Here is a 20,962-nt window from a genome sequence, read left to right as displayed (position 1 = left end):
AACTTCTATGACTCTATGACGCTTAGCTGGAAAATCTCAGCCGGCCTGGCAGCATCTGTAAAGAGAGAAAAGAGCTGACATTTCGAGTCTAGGTGACCCTTTGTCAAAGCTGCCAGACCTGCTGAGATTTTCCAGCATTTTCTCTTTTGGTTTCAGATTCCAGCATCCGCAGTATCTTGCTTTTACTTAGTATCAAAAATCTAACTGCTTCTTTGTCCTGTTATCTTTACTTGGCCTGGAATATATCTGTTTTCACAATATTTGACAGGGATTTTCACTGTAACTTCATTGCAACATTAATGTAAGCCTACTTGTAACACTAATAAACTTAACTCCAGTCCCACGCCAGCGTGGTTGACTGCCGATTTACCTGGCACTGGAGCAGTTCTATAAGAAGGTTACCCATCACCCCCTCAGAGTGCCAAATACACCCTTGCCAATGATGCTCCCAATCCCAGAACCTTTTTTTTAAAGCTATTGTAATACGTACGGTAAAATTGAACCTGGGACTATTCTCATCTGTGAGCCTGTCTCTGACATAACCCACAAATCCACTAGGGGAGCTAAGCCATCAGCTTTTGGTGTAATTGTAAAAAAAACATTAGTTGAATATAAAAATTGAAAGCAATGTTTCTGTGGAAACTTCCATGTCTTCCAGTGCAACTTGTGAGGTGACGTGAATTGAACTACCCATCAATCTAGACAAGTTGTTGACTGATGTCTCATTCCCTATAGTGTTTATGACCACTGCAGGTAAGGCTCATATTCACCAATGTTACATGCATTACAACCACGGTTCATATCCACTCTGAATAGGATTGATACACCACAAATGGATTTTGCACTTACTATAAATAGACCTCTTATTCAGTATAAATAGAGCTCACATTCACTATAGTTGGAACTGACAGATACGATAATAGATAGGCCTCACTATATAGAAGGGCTGACATACACTATAGATGGGGCTTCAAATTAAATCAATTTGTAAAGAAAGACAGTACAGTGCCAAGTAAAGAGCTTAAAATTTAGAGGTGACCTTGAAGGGGGTGAAGTTTTATATTTAAACTGTCTTTATTGTAATATTTAAATTTAGCTGTTCTTTTGTGCTCTTGGATTCTGAATTATATCAGAATGGAAAGCTGTTAATGATTGCACTGGAAGTAATGAATGTAACAAAATTAATGTCAATATTTTTGAAGGAAGTTCTTAATCATTCTTTAAATACAGATATATAATATTTATGGAGTATGGCAACAGTAGAACCATAACCATCTGTAAGTAATCGACAGGAAATGTAAGTCCATTAAAGTTTTTAATATGTGTAAGAAAATGGACAAAAGTTATGGTCTTTACCAATATAAAGAGTTAGAAGACCAATAGGAATTGAAAGTAATTAAAGTTTATTTATTAGTGTCACAAGTAGGCTTACATTAACACTGCAATGAAGTTATTGTTAAAATCCCCTAGTCGCCACACTCCGGCACCTGTTCGGGTACACTGAGGGAGAATTTAGCACTGCAAATAAACCTAACCAGCACGTCTTTCGGACTGTGGGAGGAAACCGGAGCACCCGGAGGAGACCCCCGCAGACATGAGGAGAACTTGCAGACTCCGCACAGACAGTGACCCGAGCCGGGAATCGAACCCAGGTCTCTGGCGCTGTGAGGCAGCAGTGCTAACCCACCGTGCCACCCCACAAATTACAAATACATAGATATTGCCAACCTATCATTTGATTCATTTCACTGGACTGCAGTGCAGACTGCATTCTACACCTTCCCCTGCTCTCATGCTTGTTGTAGTGTTCAGTGGAGGTTGCAGGAATCGTCGCTTAGGTCAGCCTGTTTTCAATCTAGTAACTCAAACCAAACATTGTGTACAGGAAAGCAGAAGCAGATGCCAGGGCGGCAGTTGATTGAGTTCATTCAAAACGGCAGCTGCTTTACGAAGAAACAGTTTCGCGGGGAGCCTGTGACTGCCAGACAGCATTCCCTTCAACATATAGCTGATAGGGAAATGATAAGAGTTTGTTTCTCCCCCCCACCCCCCCTTCTGTTCCTCCCCGCACAATCAGGCCACACTCCTTTCCTCTTCAGACTTGTTTGTAGATCTGTGTGTAAGATGCCTGATGTGCACATAGGACAGAGGTTTAATGTAATTAAAGCTTCCAGTTGTTGTGCATTCCTGTTTTCCCAGGCCACATGCACTCAAGCACTCCGTGACTGAAGGTTCTCCATACAGCAGAACCTCCCTGGGCCAGTCTGGATCTCTTTTGTAACCTAATTCCTGAGATAAGGATCTCCATTTGAGAATGCAGAGCTTGTAACTGCCTTGTTTTGGGTTCAGCCTTTCCCTGCCTGACTGTGAAAGTTCCCTGCTGCCGTTCTGCTCATTCATCATTGCGGGTTTGAAAACGTGGTTTCGCGTGCATTGCTGGCACTGCACTCTGGGTGTAGGTTTGACAGCTTGACACCAGCACTGTGCTGCTGTGTTCAGACTGGCCTACACAAGCAGCCGTAAGCTAGCTTTTACCTGACATTTACTGAGGATGCTGCTGCAGACGTGCAGGTCTTGCGTAGCCGGCAGCAACCAGAGTAGAACTTGTCGGGTTCACCCAGGTACAAGTATGTTATCCTATACACACGCTCTTCATCCTCTCTACACTATCCAGCCTCCCATCCTTTGACACTGCCCACGCATCCTGCTGCCTCGGCAAAGCAGCCAGCATAATTAAGGACCCCACGCACCCCGGACATTCTCTCTTCCACCTTCTTCCGTCGGGAAAAAGATACAAAAGTCTGAAGTCACGTACCAACCGACTCAAGGACAACTTCTTCCCTGCTGCTGTCAGACTTTTGAATGGACTTACCTTGCATTAAGTTGATCTTTCTCTACAACACCCCTAGCTATGACTGTAACACTACATTCTACACTCCCTCGTTTCCTCCTCTATGAATAGTATGCTTTGTCTGTAAAGCGCGCAAGAAACAATACTTTTCACTGTATGTTAATACATGTGACAATAATAAATCAAATCAAATCCAAAAAAAACATACCCACTGTTTCCAAGTCAAGGCCCATATTGTGAAAGTTCTTTCCCAAAATCTCAAAACTGTGGAACCCCTTCAAGAGCTTTTTATTTCAGCTGCCTTTCCTTTGTGAACAAATCCACTTCCCAGACCGGGAATGAATGGTAAACACCAGAGTTACATCCAGGAATGAAGTCCAGGTTAGATTAGCAACAACAAGAGTGTCATAGAGTCATAGAGGTTTACAGCATGGAAACAGGCCCTTCGGGCCAATTTGTCCATGCTGCCCTTTTTTTTAAATCCCTAAGCTAATCCCAATTGCCCACATTTGGCCCATATCCCTCTATACCCATCTTACCCATGTAACGATCTAAATGCTTTTTAAAAAACAACATTGTACCCGCCTCTACTACTACCTCTGGCAGCTTGTTCCAGACACTCACCACCCTCTGTGTGAACAAACTGCCCCTCTGGAAACTTTTGTATCTTTCCCCTCTCACCTTAAACCTATGCCCTCTAGTTTTAGACTCCCCTACTTTTGGGAAAAGATATTGACTATCTACCTTGTCTATGCCCCTCATTATTTTATAGACCTCTATAAGATCACCCCTCAGCCTCCTACGCTCCAGAGAAAAAAGTCCCAGTCTATCCAGCCTCTCCTTATAACCCAAACCATCAAGACCCGGTAGCATCCTAGTAAATCTTTTCTGCACTCTTTCTAGTTTAATAATATCCTTTCTATAATAGGGTGACCAAAACTGCACATAGTATTCCAAGTGTGGCCTTACCAATGTCTTGTACAACTTCAATAAGACGTCCCAATTCCTGTATTCAATGTTCTGACCGATGAAACCAAGCATGCCGAATGCCTTCTTCACCATTCTGTCTACCTGTGACTCCACTTTCAAGGAGCTATGAACATGTACCCCTAGATCTCTTTGTTCTGTAACTCTCCCCAACGCCCTACCATTAACTGAGTAAGTCCTGCCCTGGTTCAATCTACCAAAATGCATCACCTCGCATTTGTCTAAATTAAACTCCATCTGCCATTTGTCAGCCCACTGGCCCAATTGATCAAGTTCCCATTGCAATTGGAGATAACTTTCTTCACAGTCCACTATGCCACAAATCTTGGTGTCAACTGCAAGCTTACTAACGATGCCTCCTATATTCTCATCCAAATCATTAATATAAATGACAAATAACAGTGGACCCAGCACTGATTCCTGAGGCACACTGCTGGTCACAGGTCTCCAGTTTGAAAAACAATCCTCTACAACTACGCTCTGGCTTCTGTCATCAAGCCAATTTTGTATCCATTTGGCTACCTCACCCTGGATCCCGTGAGATTTAACCTTATGCAACAACCTACCATGCGATACTTGTCAAAGGCCTTGCTAAAGTCCATGTAGAGAACATCAACTGCACTGCCCTCATCTACCTTCTTGGTTACCCCTTCAAAAAACTCAATCAAATTTGTGAGACATGATTTTCCACTCACAAAGCCATGCTGACTGTCCCTAATCAGTCATTGCGTCTCTAAATGCCTGTAGATCCTGTCTCTCAAAATACCTTCCAACAACTTACCCACCACAGATATGAGGCTCACTGGCCTGTAGTTCCCAGGTTTTTCCCTGCAGCCCTTTTTAAACAAAGGCACAACATTTGCCACTCTCCAATCTTCAGGCACCTCACCCGTGGCTATCGATGATTCAAATATCTTGGCTAGGGGATCCGCAATTTCCTCCCTAGCCTCCCACAATGTCCTGGGATATACCTCATCAGGTCCCGGGGATTTATCTACCTTGATGCGGTTTAAGACTTCCAGCACGTCCTCTGTAATATGTACACTCCTCAAGACATCACTATTTATTTCCCCAAGTTCCCTAACATCCATGCTTTTCTCAACAGTAAATACTGATGAGAAATATTGATTTAGGATCTCACCCATCTCTTGTGGATCCGCACATAGATGACCTTGTTGATCCTTAAGAGGCCCTACTCTCTCCCTTGTTACTCTTTTGCCCTTTATGTATTGTAGAAGCTCTCCTTTGCCTTATCTGCCAAAACAATCTCGTGTCCCCTTTTTGCCCTCCTGATTTCTCTCTTAACTCTACTCCTACACCCCCTATACTCTTCAAGGGATTCACTTGATCCCAGCTGTCTATGCATGTCATGTGCCTCTTTCTTCTTCTTGACCAGGGCCTCAATATCCCGAGTCATCCAGGGTTCCCTACTTCTGCCAGCCTTGCCCTTCACTCTAAGAGGAATGTGCTTACCCTGAACCCTGGTTAACACACTTTTGAAAGCCTGCCACTTACCAGATGTCCCTTTGCCTTCCCACAGTCTCCCCCAATTAACTTTTGAAAGTTCCTGCCTGATACCATCAAAATTGGCCTTGCTCCAATTTAGAATTTTAACTTTTGGGCCAGACCTATCATTCTCCATAGCTATCTTAAAACTAATAGAATTATGGTCACCGATCCCAAAGTGATCCCTCACTAACACTTCTGTCACCTGCCCTTCCTTATTTCCCAAGAGGAGGTCAAGTTTTGCCCCCTCTCTAGTCGGGCCATCCACATACTGCATGAGAAATTCCTCCTGAATACACTCAACAAATGGCTCTCCATCCAACCCTCTACTACTATGGCTGCCCCAGTCAATGTTGGGAAAGTTAAAATCTCCGACTATTACCACCCTATTTTTCTTGGAGCTATCTGTAATAGAAACATAGAAACATAGAAAAGCTACAGCACAAAACAGGCCCTTCGGCCCCATAAGTTGTACCGAACATATCCCTACCTTTTAGCCTACCTATAACCCTCCATCCTATTAAGTCCCATGTACTCATCCAGGAGTCTCTTAAAAGACCCGATTGAGTTTGCCTCCATCACCACTGACGGCAGCCGATTCCACTCACCCACCACCCTCTGTGTGAAAAACTTTCCCCTAACATTTCCCCTGTACCTACCCCCAGCACCTTAAACCTGTGTCCTCTTGTAGCAGCCATTTCCAACCTGGGAAAAAGCCTCTGAGAGTCCACCCGATCTATGCCTCTCAACATCTTATGTACCTCTATTAGGTCTCCTCTCATCCTTCGTCTCTCCAAGGAGAAAAGACCGAGCTCCCTCAGACTATCCTCATAAGGCATGCCACTCAATCCAGGCAACATCCTTGTAAATCTCCTCTGCACCCTTTCAATTTTTTCCACATCCTTCCTATAGTGAGGCGACCAGAACTGAGCACAGTACTCCAAGTGGGGTCTGACGAGAGTCTTATATAGCTGCATCATTATCCCCGGACTCCTAAACTCAATCCCTCGATTGATAAAGGCCAGCACACCATACGCCTTCTTAACCACCTCCTCCACCTGCGGGGCCGATTTTAGAGTCCGATGGACCCGGACCCCAAGGTCCTTCTGATCCTCTACAGTACTAAGAGTCTTTCCCTTTATATTGTACTCTTTCATCCCATTTGACCTACCAAAATGGACAACGATGCATTTATCTGGGTATTTGGATTTATACTTTCAATAAGGTTAATTGGAAGATAAAGGCCATGAATTGGTGGTAATATTTTAGAATGGGTAGAAGATTGGTTAACAGATAGGAAACAAAGAGTAGCATTTTTAGGTTGCAGGCTGTGACTAGTTGAGTGCCACAATCATTACTAGGGCCTCAGATATTTGCCATTTATATTAATGATTTAGACAAAGAGACAAACAATGTTTCTCATTTTGCTGACGATACGAGGGTAGATGGGAATGTAAGCGGTGAGGTGGATACAAAGAGACTTCAAAGCCAGGTTGAATGAGTGGGCAACAAGGTGGCAGATGGAGTATAATGTGGGAAAGTGTGAGATTATTCCTTTTGGTTGTAAGAATGGAAAAGCTGTGAAACTTGTAAATGCTGATGTTCAGAGGGTTGTTGGTGGACTTAAACAAGGAATACACATACAGGTAGAGCAAGCAATTAGCAAGGCAAGTGACATGCTGGCCTTTATTACAAGGTGATTGGAGTGCAAAAATAAGAAATCGTGCTACAAAGAAAAATAGGAGATTGGTGAGACCACAGCTCGAATACTGGGTGCAATTTTGGTCTCCATATGTAAGGAAGGAGATACTTGCTTTGGAGGCAGTACAGTCAAGGTTCACTAGATTGGTCCCGAGGCTGAGGGTTATCACATGATGATAAGATGAGTAAACAGGGTTCATATTCTCTGGAGTTTAAAACAATAAGAGGTATTATAGAAACATAGCAAATAGGAGCAGGAGGAGGCCATTCAGCCCTTCGAGTCTGCTCTACCATTCATTATGATCATGGCTGATCCACGCACCCATCTGTTGAATATCCTTTTCATTACAATGTATCTGATGTGGGATTGGGTTATCTCTCTCCCTCTGCTCTCTATTAGTATTTTGTTAGTATATCTTCCCCTTTGGGGAATACTAGGGAAGTAGTGGAAGGATTCCTGAGCTGATTATTAGCCCTTTGAAACGTGTTATGAACGCTCTTTCCATGGCCAACAAGTCTTGGCATTGGACTTGAACCTGGAGCTTCTGGTCCAGAGGTAGGGATGCTACCATTGCACCACACGACCTCCTCTCTGTTACCATCTATCAGGTGTATATCATTTTCAAATGCTGCCTCACTGTTCCTCCTGTCCTCATACTATTTGACTGAGATGGATGTGGTCAGTCGCTGCAGTACTATCTGTTTTTGGAGAGAATGTTGTCTGCTGAAATGACAATTATATCAGGTTAAAAATGAGGATGTCAGTATTGACAGAATGGATAACAAAGCAACGTCATAGTATCAGTTATTACAATTAATCCCGTGAAGAAACATAGAAGATAGGAGCAGGAGGAGACCATTTGGCCCGTCGAGCCTGCTCCGCCATTCATCATGATCATGGCTGATCTTCCAACTCAATAGCCTAATCTTCCAACTCAATAGTCTAATCCTGCTTTCTCCCTATAACCTTTGATCCCATTCACCCCAAGTGCTATATCGAGCCTCCTCTTGAATACATTCAATGTTTTGGCATCAACTACTTCCTGTGGTAATGAATTCCACAGGCTCACTACTCTTTGAGTGAAGAAATGTCTCCTCACCTCCGTCTTAAATGGTCTACCCCAAATCCTCAGACTGTGACCCCTGGTTCTGGACTCCCCCACCATCGGGAACATCCTCCCTGCATCTACCCTGTCTAGTCCTGTTAGAATTTTATGAGTCTCTATGGGATTCCCCTCCCCTCATTTATCTGAACTCCAGTGAAAACAATCCTAACCTAGTCAGTCTCTTCTCATACATCAGTCCCGTCATCCCTGGAATCAGCCTGGTAAACCTTCACTGCACTCCCTCGAGAGCAAGAACATCCTTCCTCAGAAAAGGAGACCAAAGCTGCACATAATACTCTAGGTGTGGCCTCACCAAGGCCCTGTATAATTGCAGCAACACATCCCTGCTCCGAGATCTTTTGCCTGGGTATGGCTCAATTTGCACTTCCCAAATCAGAAATGAGCTGACCCTAACTGTAGAATATGTCAGTGTGCTTGAAGTAATGGCAGCAGTTCCGAATGCATCATCGGGCATTCCCCAGTTGGAGACAGGAAGTCGTGTGCTGCTGCAGGATCTGAAGACCTGTGGCAGTTTAAAGGGGTAATTCCGACAAAAATGATTTTGGAAATGACCCTGAAATGAAGCGAGAGCAGGTGGAGTGACACTGGATTGGTAGGGTCATCAAGAGAGGATTTCCTGGACGATGTTTGGCAGTAAAGGGTAGCACTGCAAGACCCCCAAGAAGAACACACAGCACGCCAGTCAGCGACAACTCAACCATCCTGCCAAATTAGTGACAGAAAGGAGTTTAAAGGCCTTAGTGTTGTAGGCATTGTAGGAGAGACTAACCAAGGCTTCCGAAAATACTAAAAAAGGAAGCATTTGCAAGGTTATGGGGAAAGTGGAATTTAGACAGTAGGATTAACTGGATAGCTCTTTCTAAGAACCCATACAGATATAATGGGCCTCCTGCGACACTGTGAGATTCTATGATTTATTTTCCTTTGTAAAACTTAGCCACATTAACAGCCGATGGTGGCAACACGTGGGTGGAACACTTCTGAAGAGGGGAGTCCCAATCCGTAGTAGAAAGATGCTGGCAAGCAAAGTGAACACTGGCCTTTGATGTGCCCTCGCATGCAGCAGTGCCTGCTGGGCACGTCTAGTGGCCAGAATGGCTTTGATATACTGATCTAATGTGTGTGTGTGTGTGTGTGTGTGTGTGTGTGTGTGTGTGTGTGCACGACAGAATATTGCATAAGTCAGCTTCTTATAGAGAGCTATGGAATCTGATTACTTTTGTGAATGGGCTGTGTCATAATGGTAATTTTTCTCTTGAGTTTAATTGTGTAAACAAAGCAAGCACATAATACATCCTTTCTGCGCTATTTCTGATGGCAGGGCTTAAGTTACTGCCAGGATGAATATTGTTTAAGAGTAAGGGATCAATAGTTCTCTGTGGAGATTAAGCTTGAAATTAAACACTGGCTGGTTTGGAGGGTGGAAATTACTCCATGATTAAAAGAGAAGCAAGCTGGTGTCATTGTAGTTGGTATGATTTCCCGCTTGGCGGGAGTACCATCTGCAGCCTTTATCTGATCGCTCTTCATCCTTGCCCTTGTGTCTGATGGTGAATCCTGATGACATGACAATGCAGCCTGAATTAGGGAAACAAACCACATAACAAAGTTTGCCAGGTAGTTAGCAGAGTTATCTGATAGCTGCCGAGACTGCCCTGCGCTATCTCTGACATCCCCGAGGACAAGGCTCGATCTTCTTAATGGATTTCCCGCATTACTGCCAGCCAGAGTGCGGTGTTATTCCAATCAGCTAAAAGGTTTCTAAAGAAAGAACGCAAGAAAGGAAGGGGGGGAATAAGCAGAAAGAAATATATCGGTGGGTGATTTTTTTTAAATAGGTGCTGCACTGTAGCAATATGTATTACATGATTGAAAGGTGCATTAATATTGTTGAGACAAGGGTGTAGACAGAAATCAAAGAGTGTAAATAGCTTGATGAGTTGTGTATACAAATATTTTGCCCAAAGAAACCACAAGAGTGTTCTCTGTTTCTGTGGCTTGTGATTGCTTCTAACTCTAAAGTTCCTACTGTTAAACATTTGGGAGCATAGGGGATTCTACTTACTATGGTCTCTTCAACTTGTCATCTGCACTGGCAACAAAGAACAAAGAACAATACAGCACAGGAACAGGCCCTTCGGCCCTCCAAGCCCGCGCCGCTCCCTGGTCCAAACTAGACCATTCTTTTGTATCCCTCCATTCCCACTCCGTTCATATGGCTGTCTAGATAAGTCTTAAACGTTCCCAGTGTGTCCGCCTCCACCACCTTGCCTGACAGCGCATTCCAGGCCCCCACCACCCACTGGCCTTGGCTCAGTGGAAGAACCTTTGCCTTTGAATGACAGCGTCAGTCACTTGAACACACATTATAGGCTCACATTCCAGTGGATTATTGGGGGAGTGTTGTACCGTCAGAGGTGCTGGAGGTGTCAAACTAAGGCTCCAATTTCCCTCTCAGCTGAATGGAAAGATCCCACGTCAGTACTTTGAAAGAGAAGCCCACCCCAGTGTCCTAACCAATTTTTAATCCTCAGCCACTATCACTGAAACAGATGATTAAGGGTGATCTTACCTCCTCATCCCGCTGGTCGATTGGAGGGGTGAGCCGGTAAGATCGCGCAACAGGCGAAAAATCAGATTCGCACCTGGTTTCTCACCTCTCGTGATCTTACCCGCCCTGGATTTCCAGCGTGATCAGCCTTGCCTTGAAGCCCTGGCCGATTTTCCCCACTGCCGTCCATGTTACAGTAAATTCTACTGAATATGATTAACTAATTTAGCATGCACTGGTGATTAAACAGATGCTCCTGGTGTGGAAAGCACAGTTGGACATTGGGCACTGTACTCATCCATTCATCATTTGTGTTGATACGGTTTTACATCTAATTTAAAAAAATTAAGTGTAATCAAACAAATGTTCAATTACACGCAGGTAAATTAATGAAAGGTTTCTGATTCTTGAAGCTGCAGAGGAGAGGGGAAAATCCAACAATAATAAGCTAAGGGTTTAGGCGGCACAGTGGTTAGCGCTGATGCCTCACAGCGCCAGGGACCCGCGTTTGATTCCCAGCTTGGGTCACTGTCTGTGTGGAGTTTTCACGTTCTTCCCGTGTCTGCGTGGGTTTCCTCCGGGTGCTCCGGTTTCCTCCACAGTCCAAAGATGTGCGGGTTAGGTGGATTGGCCGTGCTAAATTCTCTCTTCGTGTCAGGGGGATTAGCTAGGTAAATATATGGGGTTATGGGGATAGGGCCTGGGTGGGATTGTAGTCGGTGCAGAGTCAATGGGCCGAATGGCCTCCTTCTGCACTGTAGGGATTCTATGATTCTATGATTCTAAATCTCTATAACAAGAAGCAGACTTTACCATCAGTCTTTCTGCCTAATCCCGGGCATTTTAACAGGAGAATTACGTGAATCCATATTGCTGATTCTTCCTTCTGATCTTCATGCTGTATTGGAAAGAGAGAAAGATGGTTATATTTTGTTGATGTTACAATAGTGCACAGTTCAAAATGACAGCAGCTTTCACACGTATCATTTGCAAACTTGAAACTGTCATAGAAACATAGAAACTAGAAGCAGGAGTAGGCCATTCAGCCCTTCGAGCCTGCTCCACCATTCATCCCAATCACCTCAGAAGTATAACTTGTGGGGAAGGGGTTGGTGGTGGTGAGCCGATATAGAAAACTGTCAAAAGTGAGTATCGTGATCGCAATGCGTAAATAACTTGTGCCTGTTGGTTGAAATGTGAGAAGCATAACATTTTTGTTCTTCCCGCTGATTAGCTCCATGCAGCCAGTGCTGCATGCGTTGTTCATTGGCAGCATGCATGTGATGGTGGACGTTAGCTACTGTTTTCCTTGAATGTGTGGTTCAGGCTTAAGTCGTGCCAGAGCCTGCATGCTCCAAGCTCCAGCTCAGAGGCAGACTTACAATGCAACACAGAGTGCTGCAGTGTGGGGGCACCGGCCATTGGAGGGGGAGGCCCATACTGAGAGGGGGCTGTGGGAATATCAATCAGACGCAAGCTCCAACAACTCATCAATACCAACACCCATCCTGGACCCCCCACTTCCTCCTGTCCCTCGGACCCCATCCCTCCTAACCCCAGTCCTTGCCGCTTATTCCCCAAACCCTCTGACCTTCCTCTCTCTGATGCTGAGTGTACTGTACTCAGCAAAGCACTCGACTTCGTACCCTTACGTCCTCACCTCAATGAATTTTGGGCTCAACATGATGCTGAATTCTTCCTCCGCCTCCTTCGTCTCCATGCTCACTTCTTTGGGCAGGAGTCCTTTCCCGTTCAGCAGATCCATTCACCACCTCCAGCATTCCCCCTCCACCTGGACCCCGCTCTCTTGCCTCTTATCTGCTCTTGATCTGTTCATCAAGAACTGTCGGCGTGACATCGGCTGTCTCAATTTCTCCTTTCCTCTCCACCACTCTAACTTGTCTCCTTCCAAACTTGCTGCCCTTCACTCTCTTAGGTCCAACCCTGACCTTGTCATCAAACTCGCGACAAGGGCGGTGCTGTTATTGTCTGGTGTACGGATCTCTACCTCACAGCGGCTGTGCGCCAACTCTCAGACGTCTCGTCCTACCTCAGCCTGGACCACGACCTGACCACTGAACATCAAACCATTGTTTCCAGCACTGTGAATGACCTCATCTCCCTTGGAGATCTTCCCTCCACAGCCTCCAACTTCATAGTCTCCCAAACCCAGACAGCCCACTTCTACCTCCTTCCCAAAATCCACAAACAGGACTGCCTTGGTAGGCCTATCATGTCAGCCTGTTCCTACCCCATCAAACTCATTTCATCCTATCTTGAATCCATTCTCTCTTCTCTTGTCCAGTCCTTTCCCACCTACATCCGTGATTCCTCCAATGCCCTATGCCATATCAACGACTTTCAGTTCCCTGGCCCAAACTGCCTCCTCCTCACCATGGGTGCCCAATCCCTCTACATCTCCATTCTCCAGTAGGATGGCCTCAAAACTCTTTGCTTCTTCCTTGAACAGAGGTCTGAACAATCCCCATCCACCACCACTCCGTCTGGCTGAACTGGTTCTCTCACTCAACAATTTCTCCTTTAACTCATCCCACTTCCTCCAACTAAAAGGTGTGGCAATGGGCACCCGCATGGGTCCCAGTTATGCCTGTTTCTTTATGGGTTATGTGGAGAATTCCCTGTTCCATACTCCGGCCCCTCCCACAACTCCTTTATCGGTACATTGACAACTGTTTCAGTGCCGCTTCATGCTCTCATCTGGACCTGGAAAAATTTTATCAGTTTTGCTTCCAATTTCCACTCCTCTGACATCTTCACCTGGTCCATCTCTTCCCTTCCTTGACCTCTCTGTCTCCATTTCTGGTGATAAACCGTCCACTAGTATCCATTACAAGCCCACCGACTCCCACAGCTACCTTGACTACAGCTCTTCACACCCCACATCCTGTAAGGACTCCATCCCATTCTCTTAGTTCCTTCGCCTCTGCCACATCTGTTCTGATGATGCCACTTTCCAGAATAGCACTGCCGATATGTCTGCCTTCTTCCTCAATCGTGGTTTTCCACCCACTGTGGTTGACAGGACCCTCGACCGTGTTCAACCCATCCCCCAGGCCACTGCTTCCACCCCCTCCCCTTCCTCCCAGAACCAGGATAGGGTCCCCTTTGTCCTCACTTTTCACCCCACCAGCCTCCGCATTCAAAGGATCACCCTCCTTTGAATGCGGAGAGAGGGAGAGCGAGGGGCCCCCAAAAGTGTAAGTCTGCCTCTGCCCCAGCTTCACCCCCCCCTTAACCTCACACAGCTGAGTATCCACTAAATAACAACTTTACATCAGCACTGTTTAAAGGAATCATCAAGCAGTTACAGGTTGGTTGTTGTTTGATTTGTTCTGGCTATTGTTGTGATTCTACAAGTGTCGGGTGATTTCCACAGTTGTTTTATTTGCAAAAGTCGACAGAGTTGGTGTGACTAAAGGGCTTTTTACTGACTTTCAGACTCCTGTACAATGGAGTTTCTCTCAGACAATAATAATGCAGTTGGCTATCTCCTTGGGATGTGCACGGTGGCACAGTGGTTAGCATTGCTGCCTCACAGCGCCAGCGACCCGGGTTCAATTCCAGCCTTGGGTCACTGTCTGTGTGGAGTTTGCACCTTCTTCCCGTGTCTGCGTGGGTTTCTTCCGGGTGCTCCAGTTTCCTCCCTCAGTCCAAAGATGTGCGGGTTAGATGGATTGTCCATGCTAAATTGTCTGTTGGTGTCAGGGGGATTAGCAGGGTAAATAAGTGGGTTACGGGGATAGGGCCTGGGTAGGATCATTGTCCATGCAGGCTCAATGGGCTGAATGGCCTCTTTGTGCACTGTAGGGATTCTATGATTCTATGAAAGGCAAAGATACTCATCCTAATTTCACACTCCAAGGGCAATATTTATTAGAGGTGAGGGGGGTCTGGCCTGCTGGCTGGAGAGCTGGCAAGAACACAGCGTGCCTGCTTCTGGGAAGGCCTGCCAAAATTGGGCAGCGGCAAGCCTCCCCTCAGACCCTGGAGACCAGGTACGGAAACCCCTTTCCCTGAGAGTTTCTGGCCAATCAGAATCCAGCAGCTGTGCGTCACTCAGTAGCACCAGTGGGAATGGTAGCTGATGTCAGTAATGCATTCAACTGAGATCTAGAATCTTCAAAGGACCCAGACCACAGGTAAGCGAGGGTGAGTCGTGGGGGGAGGGGTTGGTGGGCAGAGCAGGGGGCGGTGGGAGTGGGTGTCAGCAGAAAGAGCGGGGATAGACGTGGCTCTCAGAGGGCCTGCTCCGCTTTCTAATGTGGGGACCTTCGATCAGGAGCCAAATGCCTTTGAATGAGGGACCACCCAGCCCCCGGAAGCCTGGGAGAAACCCAGACAAAGTTTTCTTTTCAGACTTTCAATATGTGACTCTCCAAGCCCACCACTGGCAGAAGCCCTTTAAGCGGACATTCATTTTCCACTGAAGGCCCTCATTTGGTGGCAGGACCAAAAGGCTGTCCATGGAACAGCCCGCCCCAAAATTAATCTGGGAAGAGATGGTGAAGGTGTTCAGGATCCTCACCACTTGCCCCTGTCCCACCTGATTGAATGCCCCCTTGCTACCAAACCTGCCTTTGGGAAGGTTATTAAATTCAGTTAGTAGCCTGTAGCAAGTATCAAAACAGAAAAGGAGTAACCTCCAGATTTAAACACTGGTAAAGCCACATTTGGAGTTCTGTGGACAATTCTGGTCGCCCTGCTATAGGAAGGATTTATTAAACTGGAAAGGGTGCAAAAAGGATTTACGCGGATGTTACCGGGACTGGAAGGTTTGAATTATAAGGAGAGGTGGGATAGTCTTGGACTTTTTTCCCTGGAGTGTGGGAGGATGAGTGGTGACCTTATAGAAGTTTATAAAATCACGAGTGACATAGATAAGGTGAATGGCTGAAGTCTTTTCCTCAGGGTAGGGAAGTCCAAAACTAGAGGGCTTAGATTTAAGGTGAGAGGGGAAAGATTAAAAGGGACCTGAGGGGCAACCTTTTCACACAGAGGGTGGTGTGTATATGGAATGAGCTGCCAGAGGAGGTGGTAGGGGTGGATAAAATTACAACATTTAAAAGACATTTGGACAGATACATGGATGGGATACATTAAAGGGATATGGGCCAGACACAGGCAAATGGGACTAGTTCAGTTTAGGAAACCTGGTCGGCATGGACGAGTTGGGCTGAAGGGTCTGTTTCCGTGCTGTATATCTCTATGACTATGAATTGGATAAGTGGAATATGATCCATAATTGAGCAACTTGCATGGACTGTAGGCAGAACAAACTTGATGATCTGAATCATCTTTTTTTCCGCTTATGTGCTGAAACTGGTAGAACCCCCATAGTCTGAACCGTGCAATTAAAAATAGAATGTACATGGGGGAAAAGGCAACTAATGTCTTCAGTCTGAAACATTACAGAAAGGGACACTCATCTGAATAAAAACAACAGGAAGGTTGGCCTGTTAAGCTGTGGCCTCTACAAAATACAAATCCAGGATATGTCTGAGACTGTATATAGATGCATGGAGAGATGATTGTTTGTACAGTGTGTGTGACTGGATGGGTGATCAATCACCAGTGAGTTTGCGTATGTGTAACTTGGCAGAAAGAGTAGGTCCAGCAATGAGAGAAGGGAGGGTACATTGTGCGCTGGGCATAGTGGAGATCATTTATTTGGGAGGTAAGGGTTACAGCAGGGGTGAGATTCTTTTTTTGTCAGATGAAGGTGTTTATCGTAGCCGGTAATTACTGCAAGGAACTATCTCTACATGTAAATAAACATGTTCGGCTTGGCCTTGCCGGCTCCAGCCCTCAAGGTCATGGTGACAGTTTGAAATAAAAGGGAGTTGATGTTTTACACAAAGCTGTGTGTATTCCCATTTTTATCATCAACAGTGCAAATTTGTAAGTACAAGCGTATACAGTACTCTCTGACTCTGGAGAGCCAGGGTTTATTTACTTGCGGGTCAGACACTTTATTTGCACAACTTTTGTAGGCACCACTGTGTCCCAAGGATAACCTACACATTATGTTTCGGGATACACAGACTGCAAACTACAGCTGGCAGCAGTATCAGCTATGGCTCAAAGCAAGACCTTTGGCAGATTTTGTTATTCTTCGTAAAAATTGCTGTTTTATTCCTCACCCTTCTTGTGTCGCTTTCTCATTGTTTCCCCTGTGATCTGGGTGACATTTTGGTGAGAGCCCCATGTGTGCACTGGAACTGAGTTTATGTGGGGGATCTGGCAACAGTGTGGCAGAAACCCCAAGGCAATTTACCCCATTAGTTCTGTAACGTCTCTATCAAGACATGCATGTACACACAGGCACGCATATATGTGCATGTGCAGATGATGAGTGATTATAAGGATAAACAGGCCCACTGAAATTTTCCCCTGACAACCCTCTTAGTTTCGAAAATGATTTATTTTTTTTAGCAACTTGTGAACAGACATTTCTAATACCGTATTGTAGGCACAATACTTTTCTTTAAAATGCTTCCTAAAATGTGGCTGATCCCTGTGAGACTCCTGCTATAACTCAATCATGCTCCCTAATGTGGACAGCGGATTGCACAGCCATAACTGAGACACCGGCACAGTGCTAGTAGAGTACAGTACAGCTGACTAATTCAATTAAAACCATAAGACGTAGGAGCTGGAGGACATTCGCCCCATCAAGCCTGCTCTGACATTGAAAGAGATCAGTACTGATTTGATGTGATAATCTTCTTATCGCTTCTCGGCCTTTCGGCTAAGGTCAAGCGTCAAACCAATTCCAAGATGGGGTGCAATGCCTCATCTTGTCAGCTTGAATTTTGTTTGTCTTCCTTTTATGGGCACAATGAATTGGATTCAATTGGATTTTGAATTTGGTTTTTGAAGCAAGCAAGGAATGGATTTGAGTTTACCCAATTCACTCTGAGCGTTGGTTTCGTAACTTAAAGAACGGAGTAAAAAATTAAAGAAAAAGCTCCACTTTCCAGCCTTATCCCCATAATCCTTGATTCCCTTACTGATTGACTCCCCCTCCCTAACTATGTGGAAGTGTGCATAACGCAGCATTTGAATCAATGTAAATGATCTATTTAATTAAAGAGAAAGTAATTGAATAACACTGCACTTGTTTTCGGAGGGCAAATTCTGGGGGTAAAAATATCCTGCACCCCAAGGATGCCTGAAAGATGTGTGACCAGACCTTTGTTTGGACCTTTCTTCAGGCACCTCTAAATGACCATCTGAAGTTGAGATTTGACCCCTTATGTATAAATGGGGAGGGGGTTAGGGGGGGGCTATCATGTGGTTTCAGCCACCTCTCAGATATTGGATTTCACCTATTGATGTTCCCCTCCACTTGGAACTGACCTTAAGGCTCTCCCAGTGACGCCAGCAGCCCGACATTCATCATAAAATAGGCACGTGTCTTGTGGAGGGGCACCAGACACTGACCACTCATCCAAATAAGGTCAGGGAAGCCCAGCAGCCAGGTTTTCACCCAGCTCAGCACCCCCTCTGGTTTGGGAGTGTCACTGAAAAAAACAGGCCGGTTTTTTATCCTGTGAAAATTTTGGCATAAGTGAAATATTATGATAGAATTTGGCTGGTTTTCAAGAAAATAAATCAGACCCAAGCAATTATATTTGTGTCTTGAATGCCACTCAGTGCTTGCCTTCTTATTCACTTATCGTTATTTATTCTCAGTCCAAGAATCCCATCATTAACCAATTCAAACTCACAGAACACGACCACAGTATCAAATTGATTCAATGGCATCTGTCAATCTCAGGAGGCGATGGAGTGCTCTTGGGGTGTGTGTCACTTCTGGACTGAACATTGTCTGCTGTGGCTGTACCATCCCCAAAAGAATCAAACTGAATCAAAGTAAATCAAATTGACTTACTGGTTGTCCAAAATGGGCACATGGAGTTGGGGGGTAGGGGCACTTGGCGGAAGTTAGCTGTACTGTTCCGTAGCCACGGTTTACCTTCTAAGTGAGCATTCTTCATTACTGGTTGAATGGTTTAGACATTTCAGTGGCTCTCAAGCCGAATTGGGGAGTGTCAGGGAAGATGGGGAGGCTGGGGAGGAGGGGCCAGGTAGGGTGGGGACGAGGGGGTGGGGACGGTGGGGAGGAGGGGGTGGGGACAGTGGGAAGGAGAGAGTGGGCAGGGGGGGAGGAGGAGGCGGGGAGGGTTGGGGGAAGGGTTATGGGTGATGGGGTTGGTGGTGGTACTGGGTGATCCATGATATTGTTGAGGGTGTGAATGGATGGGGGGAGGGCTGGAGGTCTGTTTGATACTGGCCGAGAGACAGGGATAGAGTCTCACCCCGGACAAGAGTGGCAATGAAGTAAAATATGAGTGACACAAAGATCGCCAACTGGAACCACTGTTACCAGAGATGGTAGTGGGTGCCAGCTGAGTTCACATTTATTCAAGAGAGGAGAGTTTCTATTTAAATATTGAAGTGGCATAGTGGTATCGTCGCTGGAATAGTAATCCAGAGACCCAGGGTAATGCTTTGAGGACCCAGATTCAAATCCCACCACAGCAGCTGGTAAAATTTGAATTCAATAAAAATCTGGAATTGAAAGTCTAATGATTGCCATGAAACCATTGTTGACTGTAAAGCCCACCTAGTTCACTAATGTCCTTTAGGGAAGGAAACCTGCCGTCCTCACTCGGTCTAATCCACATGTGACTCCAGAGCCACAGCAATGTGGTTGATTCTTAAAATGCCCTCAGAGATGGCAATAAATGTTGACCCAGCCAGCGACGCCCACACCCACATCCCGAGATCGAATGGATTTTAAAAATCGTATGGTATTATAAGTAGATCATAGAATCCCTACAGTGCAGAAGGAGGCCATTCGGCCCATTGAGTCTGCACCGACAACAATCCCACCCAAGCCTTATCCCCGTAACACCACATATTTACCCCACTAATCCCTCTAACCTACAAATCCTGGGACACTAAGGGGCAATTTAGCATGGTCAATGCATCTAACCCACACATTTTTGGACTGTGAGAGGAAACCGGAGCACCCGGAGGAAACCCACGCAGATACGGGGAGAACACGCAGACTCCATACAGGCAGTGACCCAAGCCGGGAATCAAACCCAGGTCCTTGGAGCTGTGAGGCAGTAGTGCTAACCACAGTGCCACTGTGCACAGTTGGAAAGGGAAGAGTTTATGATCCATTTGAAAAGTGATCCTTCAGCCAAAAATGTTGGACAACCAATAGGATATTTGTTGATGAGTCAAATCTGATTGGTAGTTTCTGGCAGGGATCACTCAATCACAATCAGAACAAAGAACAAAGAAAATTACAGCACAGGAACAGGCCCTTCGGCCCTCTAAGCCTGCACTGACCATGCTGCCCGACTTAACTAAAACCCCCTATTCTTCTGGGGACCATATCCCTCTATTCCCATCCTATTCATGTATTTGTCATGACGCACCTTAAAAATCACTACTGTATCCGCTTCCACTACCTCCCCTGGCAGCGAGTTCCAGGCACCCACCACCCTCTGTGTAAAAACATCTGCTTCGTACATCTTCTTTAAAACTTGCCCCTCACACCTTAAACCTGTGCCCCCTAGCAATTGACTCTTCCGCCGTGGGAAAAAGCTTCTGACTATCCACTCTGTCCATGCCCCTCATAATCTTATAGACTTCTATCAGGTCGCCCCTAAACCTCCATCGTTCCAGTGAGAACAAACCAAGTTTCTCCAACCCCACCTCATAGCTCATGCCCTCCATACCAGGCAACATCCTGGTAAATCTTTTCTGTACCTTCTCCAAAGCCTCCACATCCTTCTGGTAGTGTGGTGACCAGAATTGAACACTATATTTCAAGTGCGGCCTAACTAAGGTTCTATAAAGCGGCAACATGACTTGCCAATTTTTAAACTCAATTCCACGGCCGATGAAGGCAAGCATGTCGTATGCCTCCTTGACTACCTTCTCCACCTGCATTGCCACTTTCAGTGACCTGTGTACCTGTACATCCAGATCCCTCTGCCTATCAATACTCTTAAGTATTCTGCCATTTACTGTATATTTCCTATCTGTATTAGACCTTCCAAAATGCATTACCTCACATTTGTCCAGATAAAACTCCATCTGCCACCTCTCCACCCAAGTCTCCAACTGATCTATATCCTGCTGTATCCTCTGATGGTCCTCATCGCTATCCGCAAATCCATCAACCTTTGTGTCGTC

Source organism: Mustelus asterias, chromosome 2 (assembly GCF_964213995.1).
Source record: "Mustelus asterias chromosome 2, sMusAst1.hap1.1, whole genome shotgun sequence".
NCBI classification, from domain to species: Eukaryota; Metazoa; Chordata; class Chondrichthyes; order Carcharhiniformes; family Triakidae; genus Mustelus; species Mustelus asterias.
Note: the sequence above shows the minus strand (reverse complement) of the source record.